Source organism: Cynocephalus volans, chromosome 5, assembly GCF_027409185.1.
Source record: "Cynocephalus volans isolate mCynVol1 chromosome 5, mCynVol1.pri, whole genome shotgun sequence".
NCBI lineage: Eukaryota > Metazoa > Chordata > Mammalia > Dermoptera > Cynocephalidae > Cynocephalus > Cynocephalus volans.
This window is the reverse complement of record NC_084464.1, coordinates 8,790,066-8,811,478: the sequence shown is the minus strand read 5'-3', so window position 1 is coordinate 8,811,478 and position 21,413 is coordinate 8,790,066. Positions and strand designations below refer to the sequence as shown.

Genomic DNA, 21,413 nt, shown 5'->3' with positions numbered 1-21,413 from the left:
ATCCATCTTTTAGGGCCACGGGTCAGATCCAGCCTCCTGTCTGTTCTGGTAAATACAGTTTCCTTAGAACACAGCTATGCCCACTTCATTCACATATTTTCTCTGGCTGCTTTTTACACTCTAAAGGCAACAGAAACCACATGGACCCAAAATCCTAAAACATTTTCTATGGGGCCTTTTACAGTAAAAGCTTGCTAACCCCTATTCTAGAGGCAATTGATAACATGATATTCTGTGCAAAGGGCTCTTTCTCAGATTACTCTTGTTATTTAATGATTTAAACTATTTTAAATTTATTTTTCTAATTGTTGCTTAGATAGAGAACTATATTTGATTTTTGTATTGATTTTGTAGCCAGGAAATTTCTTAACTGATTTATTCATTCTAATAATTTATCTGTTGATCTTTTTGGATATTATATAATTATGTTATATACATATAATTTTATTTTTTCCCCTTCTAATCCTTATACCTTTTACTTTTTATTTATTGCCCTAGCTAGAACCACCAGTACACGTGAAATAGGAGTGCTGAAAACCAGTATCCCGTCTCTTTCATAATATCAGGTAGAAAATTTTAATTACTTTAAATACAAAACTTTCATGGAAATACTTTCGTATATTAAAAGGATAATTAATTCTTGGAAATATTTTCTCTTTAAATACTTTTCTGGGGCTGGCCAGTTGGCTCCGTTAGTTAGAGCATTCTGTTGCTAACACCAAGGTTAAGAGTTCGGACCCCACTACGTGCCAGCTGCCAAAACAGAAACAAAAACCAACTTTTTGGAGTATAAAATTATGTGTTTTATTATAATATCATCTTTTTTACTTAATATATTCTAAGCATTGTCATTATTATGTTGTTTTTCTTCTACAAGATTTTTAATACCTACGTGGTATTCCGTCACAGGCTTAGTTAGACATTAATCCATTTCGTCAATCTCCTATTGGAATTTTCTATTCTCTCCAAGTCTGTGACAAATTAACCACTTCCCTATTCTCTCTCTGTCTTTCTCTCTCTCTGCTTTTCCTGTGTCTGGTTAGTACGGGGATCCCAACCCATGCCTTCGTTGGTGTTCTAAGACTGTGCTCTAACCAACTGAGCTAACTGGCCAGCTCTCCTGTTCTCTTTCACAATGACCACTTCTATTTATAGATACTTAGTATGTAGGAACAATTCGACGTGTCATCTGGACAACAAAGCTAAGTGAGCCCTCAAGAAGTGTACAGTTTGGCTAGAAAACGTTGACACACAGGGAATAGCAAGGCCAAGGGCAGAGGAAGGGCGGGATTGGCACCTTTTGGAACAGAGAGGAGCTGGGAGGAGTGGAAGGGTCAGGTCACCTGGGTTTGAGGACCAGGGTAAGGATTTGGGAGTTTATCCCGAGAGCAATGGAGAAGTGGGGGGATGGCAAGACACAACTGGCATTTTAAAAAATGCCTCTTGTTGGCTCCTTTTTAATCTTCAGCTTTCTGTGACCTCTCAATTGATCTATTGTACAATGTCACCAGTTAGTCTTTGGCCACCCTACCCTCTCACCTCAAAATTAATCTGCACATAATGACACAGCCCAAGAAGACATACTTCTCGCTTTATATCATGAAAGAACATGTGGAAACTTATTGGAAGTTTCTCAGGAAGGAAGAGGAGAGGCTCACAATATACGTGGCAGCCAAAACTGAATCTTAGCATGTTCTCCCCCAACACCTGACCCAAAGCTCCACTACATACATCAGTGGCCTCAAATCATTTTTTTCTCACCCAAAAGTGAAAATGTCCACCTTTCTCCTTACCCCGCCCCTCTTACCCTCAGTTCTTGCCTTCTGTATCCCTGCAGCCCTTTATGTTGGAGGGATCTTGTCCTCTTGTCAATTTTCCCTGTTTTCAATGTTTGTCTGGGTGAGGGAGAAGGGGAAAGGAAGGTCCACAGAAGGGCGGACAAAGATGTTCTGGGAAGGATAGCCGTGATTCTTGGTTTATTTTGATTTTCAATTAATATCTGGTGTGGCTATTCATCTTTTGAATTATAAACATGTCGTACTCAGATTACCATCTGATAGTATTATTACAATAATAAAGTTATTTTTTGGTTTGCTTTTGGCAGCTGGCCGATGTGAGGATCCAAACCCTTGACCTTGGTGTTACAGGGGGGCTTTAACCACCAAGCTAACTGGCCAATGAGAAAGTTATGTTGTATGGTACTTTAAGGACACCCAAATGAGGCTCCTCTTAAGGATGAGCAGCATGAGTCTGAGCCCCTTGGTCCACCGCTCCTCTGTGTTCCAAAGGGTGGTGATGGAGCAGCATTCCCTGCTGCCCCCAGCATCCTCCAGCAGGCCTTTGCCCACGTGGCTCTTGTAGGGCAGGCAGAGGCCCTGCTCACCCTTCCCAGCCTCTTCCTTGAACTGCTGCATGCCGTCCAGGAAGGCCTGCATGGCATGGTCAAGTCTGTTACTCAAGGACTCACCCCACCCATATAACAGAACAGGGGCAGCTCAGTGGAGCCATCTGTGAAGGACTTCAGATAGGAGTGGTTTCTGCAGGGGACCAGCCTGTACCTCTGAAACGGCAGCCCAATCTCATTGGAAAGGGCAAGCAGCAGCAATGCCTTCTGTCCCCAAGCAGTATTAATCTCATTCCAGTGCACGGGAACAGTGGGGGAGAACCAAGTCTGAAGTTATTGATGACGCCCAAGGGGCCCTCCTCCCAGATCTTAAACGTGGCGTTGAAGATGTTGGTTTTCTTCAGCCACTGCAGCTGCCCATGGGTGTGGCGCAGCTGGTTCTCCACACTCCTCAGCTCATCCTACAGTCCCAGCTGTTGCCACTCCAGTGCCCTGCAGTCCCTCTGGACCCACCGCTCCCACTGTTGCAGCTCTGCAGTCTCGGCCTGGGCTGCCTGCAGCTCTGCAGCCGCCCTTGCAAGGTTCACGTCCACGTCCTCCAGCTCCTGGGCCAGCCTTGCCTCCTCCCATTCCAGGTCCCCCAGCTCTGCCTGCAGCTCCTCCTGCCCCACCTGCTCGCTGGTGTCCAGGCAGTGCCTGTAGTCCTGGCTCTCAAGCTGTTTCAGACTCCGGGTTATCCAACGGAATAATGCCCCTTTCTCTGATCATGAAAAATTTTCCAATCTGGGGTTTGTCTTTTAAGCTTTGGACATTATTCTTGGTTTGTTTTGACCAGGAAAATTCTGTCTTTTCCTCTGTGTCATCTGGCTCTCCAGTCATTCACAAGTAGTTCCTATTTCAAGATTAGGGCAATAATAACTATCGGGGCTTTGTGTCTCTACATATAGTCTTTGATTTTTCTGTAAGTTTCCTCTTACTAGAAACATAAAATAAAAATTAATCCGTTCTTTCTCATATTATGTGGCCAGATACAAAAGGCCACATAACTGTACTGATAGGAACAATCCACGGTAGGTAAATTCACACACAGAGAAAATGGAGTTGTTTTCAGGGACTAGGAGAGGCGGGATGGGGAGTGACAGCTTAATGGCTACAGAGTTGATGAAGCTGTTCTCTAACTAGAGAGAGGTGAGGGCTGCACCACATGAGAAATGTACTTCATGCCACTGAATTGTAATTTTGAAAATATTAAAACACTTTATTTTATACAAGGGATATAAGTCAAGAAAAAATGATAAAATTTGGGAGATGCAGGACAAAGACAAAAATGAGGACAAGCACAGTGGCAGGGAAGGGGAAGGACAGCTCTGGAGTGGGGACTGGTGAGGGTGTTTGTGGGAGCTCTGGAGCCAGGGCTCCCCTGGGTGCTGGTGTTTCTTCTAATTCTTTTGATGTTTCAGGGATGGTTAGGTGAGCTTGCTCTGGCTCTGTCTAGCCCTTGCTCGTGCTCTGGCTCTGGCTCGGGATCGGGATCGGGCTCAGGCTCTTGCTCTTCCTCTGGCTCTTGCTTGGGATCTTGCTTGTGCTCTTGCTCTTGCTCTGGATCTTGATCCTGCTCTTTCTTTTGCTCTGGCTTAGGCTCTGGATCTTGCTTTCGCTCTGGCTCTGCCAGTGGAGGTGGAGCTGGAGCTGAAGATGGCCTTAGCTCTTGGGACAGTTGTTCTGCCTGGGCAGAAGCTAGAACTGGAGTGACAACAATTGAAAATATCAACATGAGTTTCTATGTCTCTTCCAATGACAGTCTTTCTGAGAAGCCCAAGTCCAGAGACCCAGCCTGAGGAAGTCTCCCCACACTGCAGAACACTGCATGATTGTTCTGAGTACTCAGTGCCCCTGTCCGCAGCCTGCTTCTGGAAACTCTGCTCTGTGTGGCCCAGCCCAGCCCCCTCCCCAAACCCTCACAGGCACCCACCCTCTTCCTCCTCACCCTCAGTCTCCGCCTCACTGGGCCCCATGTGCTCCAGCTTCTCCAGCTGGGCAAGAAGAAGAACTGCCTTGCGCTCCACCTCTGAACCTGGCATATTGACGTTTACATACGCGAATGGAAACTTCAAAGAAGGAAATTCAGGAGGCTCATGGAAGTCAATGGAATAGAATTCCAGCCAGATCTCTAGGATGGAGGACATGGCACTGGGGGAGACAGGTGGGCAGCAGCATCAGAGGCCTGGCCTATCCCTCTATGCTGCCCTCCCAGGGCTCCCCTGCGTGAGCTGCAGTCTTGTACCCTCTGCCCCTGCCTCTCCATAGACCAGCCCCTCCAATGTCCACCCCCAGTATGGCAGTCCTGGAAGAGATGGGCCTGGCAACCAAGGAGGGGCTGGCAAAAGCCTCTGTGGGGGGATCCTTCAATCATTGGTGTGACCACCTTTCCCTTCTTCAGGGAAATCTGACACCTTCCTCTGTCTGGGTCCCTGTCCCATCCCTGTTGGAATGACCTGTCCATCAGGGCAGGAGGGTGCTGTCTGCTCTGGGCATTACTCGCTGGCACACAGGAGGTGTCCAGGAATATCTGATGCATGAGGAAACAAAGGGAGGCTCTGCTCCCCTGGCCTTCCCAGGGCCCTTGGAAAACCCCAAACTTGAGCTGACATGTGGATGTGCTGCCCAAGTGTCTGCATCAAAATCTGCATCTCCTCTTCCCACTGACACTGATCTCTTGACCCTGACCACACTCTGCACCACCAGCACCAGCTGAGCATCCACATGGGTGAACATCCCCATGTGAGCGGGATGCTCTGCACACCTGCTCTGGCTCAGCACGGGCTCTGGGGGTGTGGGCAGGGCTGGATGGGAGGGGTGGGGGCAGGTTCTCTCTGGGCTCACTCTGCTCTCCAGACTCTCGCACACCCTACAGTGCCTCTCGCCCCATCCGCAGCTCATCTTGACTCCTTTTCCTGCAGGAAAGGCTGTGCCCTGGGCCCTGTAGCAGGAATCATAAGATGTGTGGCAGCCAGAGTTCTGCCAGCCCCCCATCCACAGGCCCCCACAGACCACACACAGTTCTGTGGAGATGGGAGCCCCGCCATCTGCACCCAAACCCCACTCACCATTTTAGCTGCTCCAGGGGTCCGCCATCCCCATGACAATCAGAAAGGATGCTACTGTACCTAGAGGAGACCAGGACGGTGTCATATCTACCATATGGTGGCACTACCTGCTTCTCATGTATATTGTGGTTGTCTGACCTCTGACTAGAATGGAAGCCCAGGAGGGCAGGGAATGTAGTCTCCTCGGTTCATTGGAATATGGTCAGTGCCCAGAAAGTCACTGCACATAGTGTGACTTCAGATATGTTTTTTGAAGGAATGAACCCCACCCAACGCCTCCCAAGATATCTGGGTGCACCTGAAGCCCCTCTGCCAGCCTCCAGTCTCCCTTCTTTGAATACACCCAGAAGCCTACAGATTGAATCTCAAATGTGAAAAGAGTGAAGCCCAAGTCAACGAGGTCAGTGAGGGTGTGACAGAGACTTCCTTGTGGGGGGGGGCAGGAATCCTGAATGAGAATGACCGTGGCCCCTCCAGCAGAACTTTCCACAGGACTGGACTCAGGAGCAGCACTTTCCATGGGGGACCCACTGGAGCTTGTTCCTGTTACCACCCACTGAACACAGGTGGGAACTGAGGCTCAGAGGTGTGTAGTGACAGTCCCAAGCCTCACAGCTGGGAGGCGGCCTAGTGACACTGTGTGATCGAGGGGCAGAGTGCTCACCTGAGGAAAAGCAGGTGCAGCGCCTGCTGGGGAGTAGCAAAGTTCCTGAAGCTCAGGAGAAAGGTGTGCACGTAGGAGTGGTTGCCACACATGACAGCGGGCACCAGTTGCTCCACCCACTTCTGCAGGGTGCCTGCCGGAACATGCTACAACATCTGGGTGGCATCCGGGCTCAGGAAATACTTGTCTTCACTCTAGGACAGGACAGGGGAGAGATGCACAGTGACAGCACCATGAACCCCCAGGAGGGAAGGTGCTGGAGGCCAGTCTTAACCCCAGGGAGGACATGAGAAGAAAGCCTGAGGGCCCAGGGTTCATGTACAGTGTGGTGGTTGCCACCCCCGCAGTCCCCTTTCACCCTCCAGCCCTGACCTGAGGTGTGAACGCACCAGGTCCAGCAGGTTTATAAACCCCCCACCGTCTGCCCCTGCCCAGGGAGGGTGTCCCATGTCCCCATGTCCCCCCCCACACAGGAGGAGGGTGTGCGGTCACCCAGGGAGGCTCACAGTGCTGGCCTGGCCTGGCCCGCCCTGTCCTGGGACACCTGACATTACCTTTGGGGACCTCCTGCCAAATGGCCACAGGAGTCCAGGGCGAGGGCTGACCCAGCGCCGGAAGCATCGGACAAACCTCTCAGCCCAGGGCTGCCTGAGGCTACCACCCCGGGACCTCGGGATACAGCACAACATCTCACTCTGCCTGTGGCCAAGTGAGCTGGGGAAGGGGCTGTGTATAGAATGTGGGTGCCAGGTTACCGAGTTCCAAGTTCAGTTGGGGTCTGTAGTCAAGGAAGTGAGGTCACTTCCTCGTACCTCATTTCCTGAACCCCTCCTCTGTGTACAAGACTGCAAGTGCCCCTCTGGGTACCTGACTGGTGACCCTCCTTCCCCATGAACTCTCTGTATTGCCCATACTTCCACCAACACTGCCTGACCACACCCCTGTGCAAGGCCTGGGTGCAGCCAGCTTCACAGCTCGGAGGAGATACATGGAGGTTCAGCCCCAGCTCCTCCTTCTTATCACTTATGTGACCCTGGACAAGCCACTGTGACTCTCAGGACCTCCCCAGTGTCCTCTTCTGCACAGTGGTGATCATTCTAGCATCTCCTTCCTAAGGATTTCATCAGGCATGTGTGAGCAAACATCTCTGATACCTATGACCGGTGTCACATGTAGCTAATGAACAAAACTAGAGACAAAATCCATGATGGTGTGTAAGGTAGCATGGAATACGACTAATGACAGGCCTGTTTCCTGTCATATAATCTTGAAAGTGTTGCTTTTGCTCTTGGCCTCTTTTCCCTGTCTGCACTATGATTATTATTACCCCATTTTACAGATAAGCAAAGACGTACAGAGTCTGAGTGAAAACAGCCGGCTGCAGAGTGGCAGTCTTGTCAGTTACCAGTGACATCTTCTTGCATGATCTTTCTCTCTGGACTTTCTTCTTTCCAGATCCTGTTTGGGTGCATTAATCTGGTACAGGTGACTAATCGTACCCATTTGCATAAGGATCTTTCAAAGTTGCACAATCAGGTTTTACAAATGAGGAAACTGACAGATTTAACTAACTTCCTGCGCTCCGGGGGGCAGGCCCATCATTTGAACCTAGATCTGTGCGATTGAGAGAGAGATGAGGGAGAGGTGTTTGGGGGGCACTCAGCTCCTGGCTGAGGCTTGCCAAATATTATTACCACACCCAAGTCTGGCTGCCTCCCCCTAAATAAAAATAAACCACCCCAAAAGTCAAATGTTGGTGAACATGGAAGTAAGACTTTATTCAGGAATATCAGTGAACTGAGGAGGCATGTTGGGCTGACCCATCTCTCTAGAAAGCCTGAAGGAGAGTGGCCAGGCTAAAGCCATCTCAGAGACTCAGGTTTACTTAGGTGTTTCTAAAGAGCGGGCTGAGGGAAAGGAATGTGGGACAGGAAAAGCAGGAGGGAGGGGACGTGAGCTACAGGAGGTCCCTGCAGGGAGCCAAGTGCACTTTCTCACCAAGGCTCCATCTGGCTTCTGCTCCTGCCCTTGCTGTTACCTCAGGTCCTGCTGGAGGGGTGGAATCCACATAGCTTTACTGATGTCTCCCTTGATTTCTCAGGGTCTGGATTGTATGTGCCTCCCAGCAAGTTTGTAGCTTCAGGCTGGCTGGGAACAACTTTACATTTATGTAAATGTCACCCCATAACCAAGGCTCAAAATATCAAATAACCATGGGAAAAGAGGGACCTCAGAGAAATGCATGCTAAGAATAAAAACTGAGTCTTTTAAAAATCTTTTAGAGTCTGTGAGGTTTTAGATCCCAATATGGCTTCAGTCCTCATCACTCCAACATGATTACAACGCCCTGGCTCTTTCCTGAATGTCTCAACTACCCAAGACAGTGCTGGGCCAAGGTATTTGCTCAAAACATGCTTGTTGAATTGGTTTTACCAGATCTGGAAGTAGGATGGACAGAGCTCAGCCATAATTAGGGCATTTTTCCAACAGGTGGGAGGAGAAGACAGTGGTCATAGGGGGTAGTGTTTGTGCGTGTTGGTAAGGGTGGGGATGATGGGGGTGACGAGAATAACAAGTGAAATGATTGTCAGGGATAGGGGTAGATTCATTACTTTTACTTGGAGTTGCACCAAATTTTTGGTTCCTAAGGCCAATGGATCACTTCTATCCTTTAAAGGCAAGAGAGCCATAGTTTTAGGCATGGTCATAAGAATGAGCAGTTCTTGAGGTCTTTCTTGGTAAATAAGGGGTTTTGAGTCTCTGTTGTCAGGTTCACAGCCTAATGTTTTGTTTAAACTATATTTACAGTAAAGGGGCCCTAGAACTGTTTTGGGGTTGAGGGATAGGAGTAGAAGTGGGATAATATGTACGAGTGTCAGGGAGTTCTCTCACCTGAGGGATGGTTTGATGCTGTTGATGTGGTGTGTGAGAGCACCTCGTTGTGTTGTGATTAGTATAAATAGGGTGTATAGGGCCGTGATTAGCATGTGGAGTCCTATGAGGAGATCATGTAGGCAACAAAGCAACAGAGGATCAGTTGATCTGTCAGATGGAGAGAACAAATCTGTGGTTACTAGAAGGGGGGAAGGAGAGGAGGGGGAGGGCGAAGGAGAGGAGGGGAGGGGGAAGGAGAGGAGGGGAGGGGGAAGGAGAGGAGGGGGAGGGGGGAAGGAGAGGAGGGGGAGGGGGGAGATTGGGTAAGGGGCATAAAGAATAAGTATGATTTGTAACAATGAGAATGCTAAGAAAAAAAACCAACCCTAAATCACATTTCTGGGCATTTTGCCTAAAATCTTGGTCCAGTTCAGCTGACATCATCCTGCAGCAGATGCAGTGAGTGTGCACGCTGCTCAGTGATCTCTACTGCTCAGAAATACACAAAATTCCTCACGGAGTCCAGCCCCCAGTAGAAGCAGATAGGAGTCTGGGTCCAAATTCAGTTTCACCTGTGTTCTATTCAGATGGATGATGGTGCCTCTAAGAATCCAAAAAAAGAAAACACCAAATTCTGGTTTTTGTAGGCCAAATTAAATTAGGTAATTGTTGTTATATGCTTAACTTTCTAACACTATCCTTTCTCTGTTCTTGAACTTTTCTATTGCTGTAGATAGAGTATTGTGATGGTTAATTTTATGTGTCAAATTGACTGGGCCACAGTGTACCTAGGTATTTGGTCAAACATTATTCTTTGTGTTTCTGTGGCAGTGCTTTTGGGTGTTACATGGAAAGAGGGGGTTGGGGTGCTGGAGACGAAGCCAGAGATATGCAGAGACCCAGGAGACAAAGAGAAAGGAGCAAACAAAGGGCCACAGGCAAAGCAATAAAAACCCATAACAGTTCAGGAGTAAGGAACTAAAATTGTTCTGGGAAAATAACATGAAAATTGATTAAAATGCTCTTTTAAGAGAAAACCCTGTTTGTTTAATATCTTCATAGTGGTTCTCAGGTACCTCCTAGGAGGAGTTTGGGGAAGTCAGGGGGCCTATTTTAATGGCTGAAGGGCTCTAGTGACTGTCAGCAGATGGATGTTCAATGTTTTGTAGAGTGGGGGACAGTCGCTCCCTATGAAGAATGAGCCCATCCATAATGCCAGTGGATCCTCCCTTAAGAAATATCAGCAAGAAACTTTCAGCTGATCACACTCTCAGTTAACCCTGAATTCAACTTTTTCCATATTCTCTCTGACTTCCTTATCCCTTTGGCAAGTAGATATATTAAATGGAATTGAAACTGTTTTTATATGTGTGTGCATATGACTGTATATGTGTCTGTGTGTTAAAAAATTTGCTCTCTGTTCCACTATGAGGTACTTTTTTTATTTTAAGTTTTACATTAGTTGTTCTGTTGTAATTCCATCTTCTTAAATATTTATATATGAAAATATTTTAATTGTCTGTGGTATGTCAGAAAATGTGGGCTGCCATTTTGCCAGAGACAGCTGTCACCATCATTACCAGACAACACAGCCTGAACAGCTTCTAGGAGTAAAATCGAAGATGAAATTACAGCTGCTGTATTATGTCATCCACTAAATGTCTGTTTCCTACTTCAGTGACATGTCTCTCTTCCTTGTGAATAACACTTTTACACTTCTAAAAGAAGAAATATTGTGGGACCACCCATTCTTCTGGGACAATATCTACATATAGTGGAGGAGATAGAACATAGAGATATTCTTTTCAAATAGAATAAGCTAACCTCTCAAAGGTAGAGAAGAAGCAAAACAATAGATTGTGTGAATAGGTAAAAAAAAATCTACAGGGTAAAACTTAATTCTAAACATATATAATAAGAATAAATTGGATATTGTAGGTGTGTTTGAAGTTACCGTCTTTTTCCTGTAGTTGCAAAATGACTTGCATTGTGGTGATACCATAATATCATATGCAGAATGTACCCTGAAACATATTCTTGCCTCCACAATTTATGGAGTGAATTAGTTATACTGCAGACTCTGCTCCCTTTCAAATGCAAGTATGAGTTTAGACAAACTAATGTCATGAATAATTGGCAAGCAGCTATCGTGAAGTTTACCAAATATAATGACCCATGGTGGACATAGGGTTATCAAAAGGGATATTATTTGGAGAAACTAATGGAAACAAGATATAGAGCTTTATTTAGGTTGGATCATATTCAACAAACAAAGGAGTCAGGTAAGAAAAAAAAAAGTTAAGCATGAGGGCAACCACTGGGAGTAATTTCTCTTTCAGAAAAAAGCAAGTCAGTGGAAGGAATTCATGTTAAAGAGGTGCAAGGTTCTTACACGGCTGTACCATTGGCCCTTCTGCCTCATACGAATGGTTGTTACATCTGTAGCCAAGTAAGAAAGGTGAATGTTTCCCAGGCCAGCAGTTCTGACCACTGTGTTACAATCTCTTCACAAGTGTATTATCAAATTTTGATCCACAAATATTTTAAAAATATATTTTAGCATATATCATGTTGTAGGAATGACTATCCAAGAGAACGTTTAGCCAGATATATTGCATAACACAATACAGAGACAGGAGCAATTTACTGTAGAAATAAGAATTAAGGAAGTAGCGTCAAGTGCATAGAAATGAAAGGCCAAATATTTGTTGAAAGAGTGAGAATTCTGCCTCGCTGTCTAATGGAAGGTAGTCAGGGCAGTAAATAGCTCTACTCAGGTCTCATGACAGTGTTGAAAGGTTACCAAACTGATAGCCTGTGACGTCGGACTATTTTATAAGTTCTGTGAGACACTGTCATTCAGTAGTCAGGACTCCCCTATAATTACCACTTCCAATGTAATTATGTTGTTTAGAGTGATTTGAGTTTTTCCATCCATTACAATTCACTGCTAAAAGCGTTGGTGTCTGAAGGCACGTCTCACTGCAACCACCTAAATATTGTGAACCCTGCCTTAGGGCCTGGATGCCACCAGCAAGCTGCCCAGTGTGTGAAGCCAAGAGGCAAGGGTAAGCCACAGCATGTGGGACAGGATCTCTTACTGCTAGCGAGAGGCCAAACGTGTATCAGCAGTAACTGTGAGGAAACTTCCAGAGCAGATTATAAAAACCTTTATTAACAGCCTAAGGTTTAGAAGTATAAGCCTGTTGAAATATCTTTGTATTCAACAAAGGAAGCTGTGGTTCTGCAATTTACTTGTTGGAAGTGAATTTTCCAATATCTTTCTGCACCGCAGTTAACTAGATGGATGGGTGGGCTAAGCTGTGTGTGTGATGTGCTAAGAGGCCACAATGGAGAACAACAGGGAGGAGCAAAGCGGAGACGATGGCTGTCACCATCGAAGGAGAAACTCCTGATCCTCCTGGTGGAAATGAAGGGAAAGCCTGAGCAGTGAGGGCTACCAAGAGAATTTTTTTCCCTAAAAACTTTACTTATTTATTTTTGATTATACATATTTATGGAGTATAGAGTGACTCTCAGTATTTGTGTGCAGTATGTGATAATCAAATCCATATTATTAGCATGTTCATCCTCCACAAACTGTAATCACTCTTTGCACCCGTTACCCAGTTACTCCACTACTAACCCCCTCGTCCTCCCCCTTTCCCACCAATAGTAACTGTAGGTCTGTTCTCTCCTTCTAAAAGTTCGGCGTTTTACTGCAGTCTTTGTTTCTTTCTGTGTTTCTTTCTTTCATTTATTTATTTATTTTTCTTAGAACCTAGAGCTAGTCCTTTGTCATAGGCTTGTGAAGGGTTTTTTTTAGTGTCATTTCTGTCAAAACAAGAGAATCAAAGATTAATATGCCTTTCTGATTGATGTAGCCAGTGGCCTTATGACCATAGCTTAAAAACAATTTTTTAAAAAAAGCTAAACCACTAACACCTACACTCTTAGAACAACTCATAAATAAATGGAAGATTCCCTTTGTAGCACCAAAGCAGGAGCTATTGTGACTGCACTGGTATTTTAATGCCATTTTAAAACAACTTGGCTAGGGAACCTCTTTCGAGTTTCATATATTTTCACCAATGCCACACTTCTTCACTGTACACGCATTTCATGGGCAGGGTTTACCTATCCCATTGTACCAGGACCATGGCTAACTCCCTGTTGAAATGTCATTTTCTCAAAGGGGCCCACTCTGACCACTCAAAATTGTGGCTCCCAACACCCCCTCCCTTCACCTGGCATTTCAATTTCCTTTTATCTTGCTCAATTTATTTATTTTTCTTATTTTTGTTTATTTATTTATTTTTAGTTATAGCACTTATCACTTTTGGAAATACTACATGGTAGCATTTATTATGTGCATCCACCCCACCCCACAGCCCCACCCCAAGATTATAAGTACCCTGAGGACAGGGATCTCTGTTTTGTTTTTATTGAATTTAAATTTTTTCTAAAGTTAAAGAAAGCAAACTATCTCAATTAACCTAGTAAAACTGAACACCTACGCTGCAGTTATAAATGCAAAGCAAAGAAAAAGTTTTAAGTTAAGTTCTTAAGGAGTCAATCAGGAAAATAGCTGAGTAAGAAAATTGTATTGTGGATGTGAAGTAAAATGTAAGTCTTTCTGTGGTCTGTTAATTTTCTGAGGAATGCACTTGGCTAATTAGTGGGGCACTGGGACTACTCATTAGCTAAGTGGAGAGAAATATACCATTAATGTCTAACCCAAGGTCCATAATCTACTTTTTGAGAAGGTGTTTATCTTAATTTTTGAAATCACTTATCAAGATAAAAAAAGGGGGGGGGAATTTTCCTTGATTTCAACACATTGATTATTCAATTTATTATCAAATGCCATTGAAAATCTTATCTGCATCTAATATATTTGATAGAACCTCTCATCTTTCCCTCAAGTAATTAGTTTAGGGAGGGTCCTAGGGAATACATGCAAATGCAACAAACCTTCTCACTACATTCGTATTAAGAAGGTTACTTACCAGAGGGGAAAATAACCTGACAACAAATATAGCGGGCATGATTCCATGAACGGCATGTCTTTTCCCCAACACACATCTCAGAAGCCATAGTCTTCAGAGCAGGAGACTGCATTTGGGCTGCCGGTCTTCAACTCCTCAATCACTTTGGCCTCACACCATATACAGGTAGCCCAGCAGTGCCAGCACCGTCCAGCCTTGCCAAAATTCTCTCTCCTCTCATTTCCCAAAGCATTTCTGTTCCTTCCATATGTACAATCCTATCCTGCTGCTTTGTTCACTTATGTGTCTTCAACACTTCGTATTTTTCACACATGTGATCATACCTGATATGCCACATAGTGGTTCAGAGACCTGACTCTGCTAGCAGAGGCTTAGTTTTTAAATCCCACTCCAGTACTTCATGTTTGATCTCGGGCATTACTTAATCTCTTTGTAGTTCGGCTTCTTCCTCTAGGAAAAAAGAGGTAAGAGTAGTACTGAAGAAATTGAGTAGTTTTGAAAGAAAAAAGTAATGCTGTGCGAGAAGCACATAGGACAGTGCCACCACATAACATGCACTCAGAAATATTAGTAATTACTATTATTATTACTATTGTTAAGTCTCACGCCCTATGTGGTAGACAATATTAATGCAAATACACGTATGCCCACACGTGCACACACACAGCTACAAAAAGGCTCTTAAAGGTTAAATGACTTGTTCAGGGTTGTGCACCTTTAACTGGCAGAGCTTCAATTCACAACTCTTGGACTCAGGTTCAGTGACTCACTGGACAAACCTGGACATAGAACTCAAAGGAAAATGTCTGGACCTCCTGTAGAATTCAATCTGACACAGCCATCCAAGAGTGTAACTCTACTATAATGGGCAACGTTGGTGCTCTTAGCTAAGGTGGGCACCAAGCATGAGGATGTCTTTCTCAAGACAGCCAAGTTAGTTTCAAGTTTTTTTATGTGCCATCTCATCCTGAAAATTGAAAAGGAAAGCACTCAATACACCTTTAACTGAACCAGTTATGCATATGTGTGTTGCTTGTTCTGGCTATATATGTGCAATAAGCCACCTTAAAATTAAGTGGACTGAAACCATGACGATGATTGATTTTGCTCATAAATATGAAATTAGGCAGGGCTCAGTAGGGGAGGCTCATCTTTGCTCCAAGTCACTTCAGTTGGGGCACCTCAAAAGTGGAAGACACACTTTCAAAAATGGATTATTGACTTGCCTGTCAGTTAGAGGTCTGTGCTGAGCTCAGCTGGGGCTATGCCCTGGGAGTCCTCTGCTCCTCTCCTGGGGGCAAGGTGAGGCTCTCCATGTTTCCTGGACGGCCTCACAGCATGGTGGGTGGTTCTAAGGGTAAACATCCTGCAAGAGAGAGACGGGCAACAGTTCTATCACTTTCATGACCTAGCTGCAGAATCTTATAGAGGCACTTCTGCCCTCCTCTTTCATCAAGGCAACCACAAAGTCCACACCTTTCCAAGAAGGAGGAGCACAAATACTTCCTGTTGGTGGGGAGTGGCAAGATTCTGGAAGAGCACATGGAGCGGGAAGTAGAAGAGATGGGAAATGTGTATATGCATGCACACATATATGAATATGTAAATGTATACATTTCATATCAACTGTGTGCTTCTGTATTTATGTGTACATATTTTATATTCAAATATATACTTCATAGTCCTGTGTACATATATGTGTATACTCATGTGTACATATATACACTCATACGTATATATACACACACATATGTATGAACTATTTGAGCTATGTAAAGTAACAACCCCACCCTGGCACTGCCTATCTCTCTTTATTTTTTTCCCTCAGTAATTATAACCACAAGGCATATTATATATTTATTTGTTTATTATGTCTACCCTCTACTAGAATGAAGCTCCACAGAGGCAGGAACTTTATCATATTTTATTTACTGCTCTATCCTTATTACCCAGAACATTTCCTGGCATATAGTAGATGTTCAATCTATTTGTTGAATGAATGAATACATGCATAAATGGATACAACCTCCAACATACAGGACCAAAAATTCACCAGCGCTGAAGACGCTGGTTAAATGAGAGGTTCGTGGTGCTCTGTTCCATATGTAACAAACTTGGCATATGATGGAGAAAGAATGCCATCAAAGCTCCTGACACCTGCATTTCCAATCCCATGAAAAATATAACTTCTATAGCCATTTTTCCTTTCATCAACCAGCCATTGCTAGAAGTCTCAGCAGAGGGAATTTTTGGATGGCAGCTATGGAATACTAAAGAAAAGCAGTGCCAGATGCAAGGATTCTATTTGCCTTCCACAAGTTGGAACGTGTGAAGCCTCATAATGTCATTGTTAATAAGGTGTCTGCTTTGCCTTGAGGTTTTTTTCAGTAGCTCATAATAGCTTTTATTTCAGAAAGTATGGGCGTTGCTACTCACAATATATTTTGGCACATTAAGGGTCAAATAAAAATGATAAGAAAAGACCATGTTTGGATTTAGAAAAATCAAAAAGCCCTCAAAGCATAAGAAGATATAAAAGATTATTATGTGCCTTTTGTTAGATATAAGGTACATTATAATGAACCCCTTACCAATACTTCAACAGCTTTAGTTGTAAACACATAATATTGAATGTTCACTGTAATATCCAATCAGATCCTTGACACGATTATGTTATCCCTTCCATAGACATCTTGATTCTGATGAAACACTACTTAATAGTGATAGTGGGAAGAAACAATTAGAAAATTCATGAATTACACAATGTTTCTGTGGTACAGCATTTTAAAAATATTTGATTTTGATTATGGATGCCAAAAGAATATTAGATGCTAACATATGATTTTCAACACTATTCTGGGAAAATCACACATCTCTATACTCAAGATGTCATAAGCAATATTTTTATTAAAGCCCGAAAAAGATGCTTTCATATGAGAATTGTAACATAGTAATAATTTATGAATTCTCTTAAATTTTTTCTCTTAATGTCAACATTGATCTTTGATCACATGTAATCACATAATATACGATTAAAAATATTTATAAAATAAATGCACAAACAAAGAAGATGCTACTTGTTAAACATCAGTAGGCCATGACCAGTCAGACCATTTTTAAGAAGTAGTTATGGATTTGAATCATTATTTCCAGGAAGTTTGTGAATTAGCAGATAAACAAGAGAAATGTGAAACTTGTTCTAGAGAACATTAGTCTTTACATTTGGTTCCAGTGGACATGGTGTGGGAGAACAGCTGAGAGGAATGGAAAGGACTGGCTGGCACCCATGGAAAATAGACACCTTTGGTTAAAACATCAGTAAAGGAGTTCGCTACCACCATCGTTATTATAATCATGATATAAAACATTTATTGAGTATTTTACTATGTGCCAGGAACATTCTAAATGCTATATATAATATGTGTGTAAATGCATTATATATATGCGTAAATGTATTAATAAATGTATAACAAGATTCTTTTGAGACAGATACTATTCTTTTGAGAATACGTTGATTCTTTTGAAGCCGGTGCTAGTAGTAGCCCATTTTCCAGATGAGCAAATGAGGGACAGAAAACTTAAGTGCTTGGCCAAAGTCACATAGCTAATGGATGGCTTAGTCAGGATTTCAACTTGGCTGTTGGCTCTGAAGTTCATACTCTTAATCACACTGCTATGTTTCCTCAAGAAGGCACAACATTGCCTATAAAGAAAAATGTTAAGTTCTAACCCACGAAGTGATATGACAATGGAAATCTGGAATGCCGTGAAGTATCAGGGTATGAAAACTACAATGCAGTTTTGGAGATTGGCACACACTATCACACTTCACCTGCACATAAAGTGCACCCACTGTATAATAATAACAGTACTTAATTTATGCCAAGAACTAGCTCATCTGATCCTCGAAACAACATGAAGAATTTGATTTACAGATGAAAATTAGTTCTGAGAAAGATTAAATAACTTGTTCATCACCAATAATCAGGAGCCACTTTGAATTTCGGTTATCAGACTCTGTGGTTGTAATCCCTATCCTCATGGTTCTACCATCTGTATACACATTAGAATCCCCAGCAGAGGCATTAATAAATGTCAGTGGCTGGGTCCCACCTCCAGAGATTCTAATTTAATTGGTCTTGGGTGGCACCCGGGAATAGGTAGTTTGTAAAGGGTCCCTACATGAATTTAATTTGCATTCAGGGCAAGGGACCATTGCACTATCTGATAATGATCCTCCTCTTAAAGTTATCTTTGGTCTCCACCAAAGGTAAAATACAATAATCTAGAGTATTCTTTCAAGGATGGGGTAAGGCATGAAAAGCGAACTTAAGTAATTAGAAATCTCAAGTGCTTCCTTATATGGGTTTTAAGACACAAGACATGGACATTAGATGTAAAATGGATTTCTTAATCCATTCACAAATAACTAGATGGTTCTGGGCAGGATGTCATAACTTTAAATTCATTTATTTTCTGACCTTCATGACAGATAACCTTTCCATAATATATGATCTATTTAATTGCTGCTGTCCTAGTATAATTTTATCTTTAGTACAGCTGGCCTACACTTTTTAGCTAGTGCAGCTCTGATCTGCAAAAGTATAACCTAGGGTTCTCCTGAGTAATGCCACATATGTGTTATCAAGCTACAGTGGAGATGGCAATAAAGATTTGTTGACTCATTATATAAAAGCCTATCTTTCTGTGGTCTATATTCATTTCTTTTTACAAGCAAAAGGAAAAGGGAAGAAACATCAAGCTAATGGGTAAGTCTGAAAAAGAATATTACCTTAAGAATGAAAAAAAAAATCCCTAAGTTAGAAAACCTAACATCTGGATTATAATGTATTAGGTATTTGATAAAGTTGAAATACATATCTGGACAGCTGTTATTAACCAAATAAAAAGAGTTAGAAGAAACAAGTGCAAATCCAACAACTTTATCTTCGCACTAGAAAAGTTCATAATGATTACAGAGGCTGTCAAACAGAAGTGGGTATTGTGTTCCAGAAACAAATCAGTGCTAAAAGGCTAAGTGCTTTGGCCATCTTTGAAATGTTTGGCTAAAGATTCAGGAAATAAGAAAGAAAGCATGGATATAAAATTTTCGGTGGTAACGGGAGCTAGGGAAACAAGGTAATCTGAAACCATAATTTAAAATTATTTTTAACATTTTTGTCACAAAACTGAAACAAATGTAACTATAATGTGTAAAATTTTACTTTTCCCTTTTTATTACATCTATCAAAAGATAAGTCTACCTGATAGAAATGTTTCTCCTTTCAAAAGGGTAACACATTCTAGGAACTTCAACTGCTGGTAAATAAATAGACAATTAAATACAGACTTGAAAATATCATCAGGAGAGGGAGAAGGCAAGACACTGCACTGTGCTACCACTGATGGGGGAGGCCCCAGGCAAGCAGGCAGGAGACCTGGTCAGCCCACTGCCCAGCCCTCTGCACAGCCCCCTACCCAGCCTGTGCACAAGGCAAGATCCCATACTGTGCTGCCTCTGACAGGGGAGGCCCCAGGCAGGAAAGCAAGAGGCCAGCCAGCCACCGGCCAGCCCCCCACCCCACCTGCACAGAAGGCAAGACTCTGTGCCACCACCACAAGGCCCCACACAGCTTTTGTGGAGGAGGCCCACAACATCCACCACCACACCTACTACTGTTGCAAGGATGGCTCACCATCTTAGTAACATTCACAACCACCATGAAGTTGGCCCATCACATATATGACTTCACTGACACAAGGAAAGTCACCAGAGGGGTCTGGGAAAAGAGGAAGAAGTCTTTCTCCTCCAAGTCCACTCCAGAGAAATAAAAGAATCAACTGATCCAGAAATCAACAGAGAGATACTAGAAATAGGAATAAATCAGAAACTACAACACTGCCAAAAGAATTCAGTAACTCTCAAGTACCAGACCCTTCAGAACAGGAAATGCTTGAAATGATAGAAAAGTAATTCTGAGTAGCTACCTTCAGGAAACTCAATGAGATGAGAGGACTCTGTAAGACAACAAAATGAAATGAGAAAAAATGTTCAGGATATGAAGGAGGAAATTTACAAAGAGATTAATACCCTAAAAAAGAAGGTAGCAGAACTCCTGGAACACAAAGACACACTCAAAGCAAAAGAAAGGATTTCAGAACTCAAAGACAGTCTTTATGAAATAACCCAGACAGACAAAAGAAAAGGAAAAAAGAATTTTAAAAATGAAGAATGTCTGAGAGAGCAGGCAGACAACCTTAAGTGCATAAACATCTGAAGCATGGGTGTTCCTGAAGGGGAGGAGAAAGGTAAAGTCATTGAATATTTATTCAATGAAATAACAATGGAAAACATCCAAAGTATAGAAAGAGACATAGACATTCAGATCCAGGAAGTTCAAAGGTCCCCAAACAGATTCAATCCAAAATGATCTTCTCCAAGACACATTACAGTCAAACTGGAAAAGCTTAAAGACAAAGAGAGAATCCAAGAAGCAGCAAGAGAAAAGCATCAAGTGACTTATAAGGGAGCCCGCCATCAAACTAACAGCAGACTTCTCCACAGAAACTCTACAGGACAAAAGAAAATGGGATGACATATTCTAAATACTAAAAGAAAAAAAAAAAAAAACAGCCAGCCAAGAATACTATACCCAGCAAGACTATCCTTCAGAAATAAGGAAAAATAGTGCATTTCCCAGACAAACAAAAATTGTGGGAGTTCATCACCACGTGGCCAGCCGTGCAAGAAACTCTCAAGGGAATCCTGGATCTGGAATCTGGAAAACAATAATCACTACCATGAATACACAAATAAGAACAAAACCCAGTAGTAAAACATAAATGCAAATGAGAAAGATAAAAGAAACTAAATCTTACTACATCAAAAAAAAAAAAGCCCTACAAACATTGAAGACCAATAATCAAATAAAAGCATGGCACCTCTCACCATATACCAAAATCAACTCAAAATGGATTAAAGTGTTAAATATAAGACCTGAAACTGTAAACCTACTAAGGGAAAATATAAGGAAAACACTTCAGAAACTAGGACTGGGCAAAGACTTTTTGAACAAAAACCCAAAAGCACAATCAACAAAAGAAAAAATAAACAGATGGGATTATATCAAACTAAAAAGCTTCTGCACAGCAAAGGAAACAATCAACAGAGTGAAACAACAACCTACATAATGGGGGAAAATATTTGCAAACTATACATCTAACAAGGCATTAATAACCAGAATATACAAGGAACTCAAACAACTATACAGTAAAAAAACCAAATAACCCAATTAAATAATGGGCAAAGGAACTGAATAGACATTTTTCAAAGGAAGACATACAAATGGCCAATAGGCACTTAAAAATGTTCAACATCACCTAATCATCAGGGAAATGCAAATTAAATCCACATG

At 42.8% G+C, this 21,413-nt stretch overlaps 1 pseudogene; it reads right to left on the bottom strand.

The window, feature by feature from the left end:
* Window positions 1–2,186: 2,186 nt before the first annotated feature.
* Window positions 2,187–3,051, bottom strand: LOC134378266 (beclin-2-like; annotated as a pseudogene).
* Between the last annotated feature and the right edge of the window lie 18,362 nt (window positions 3,052–21,413).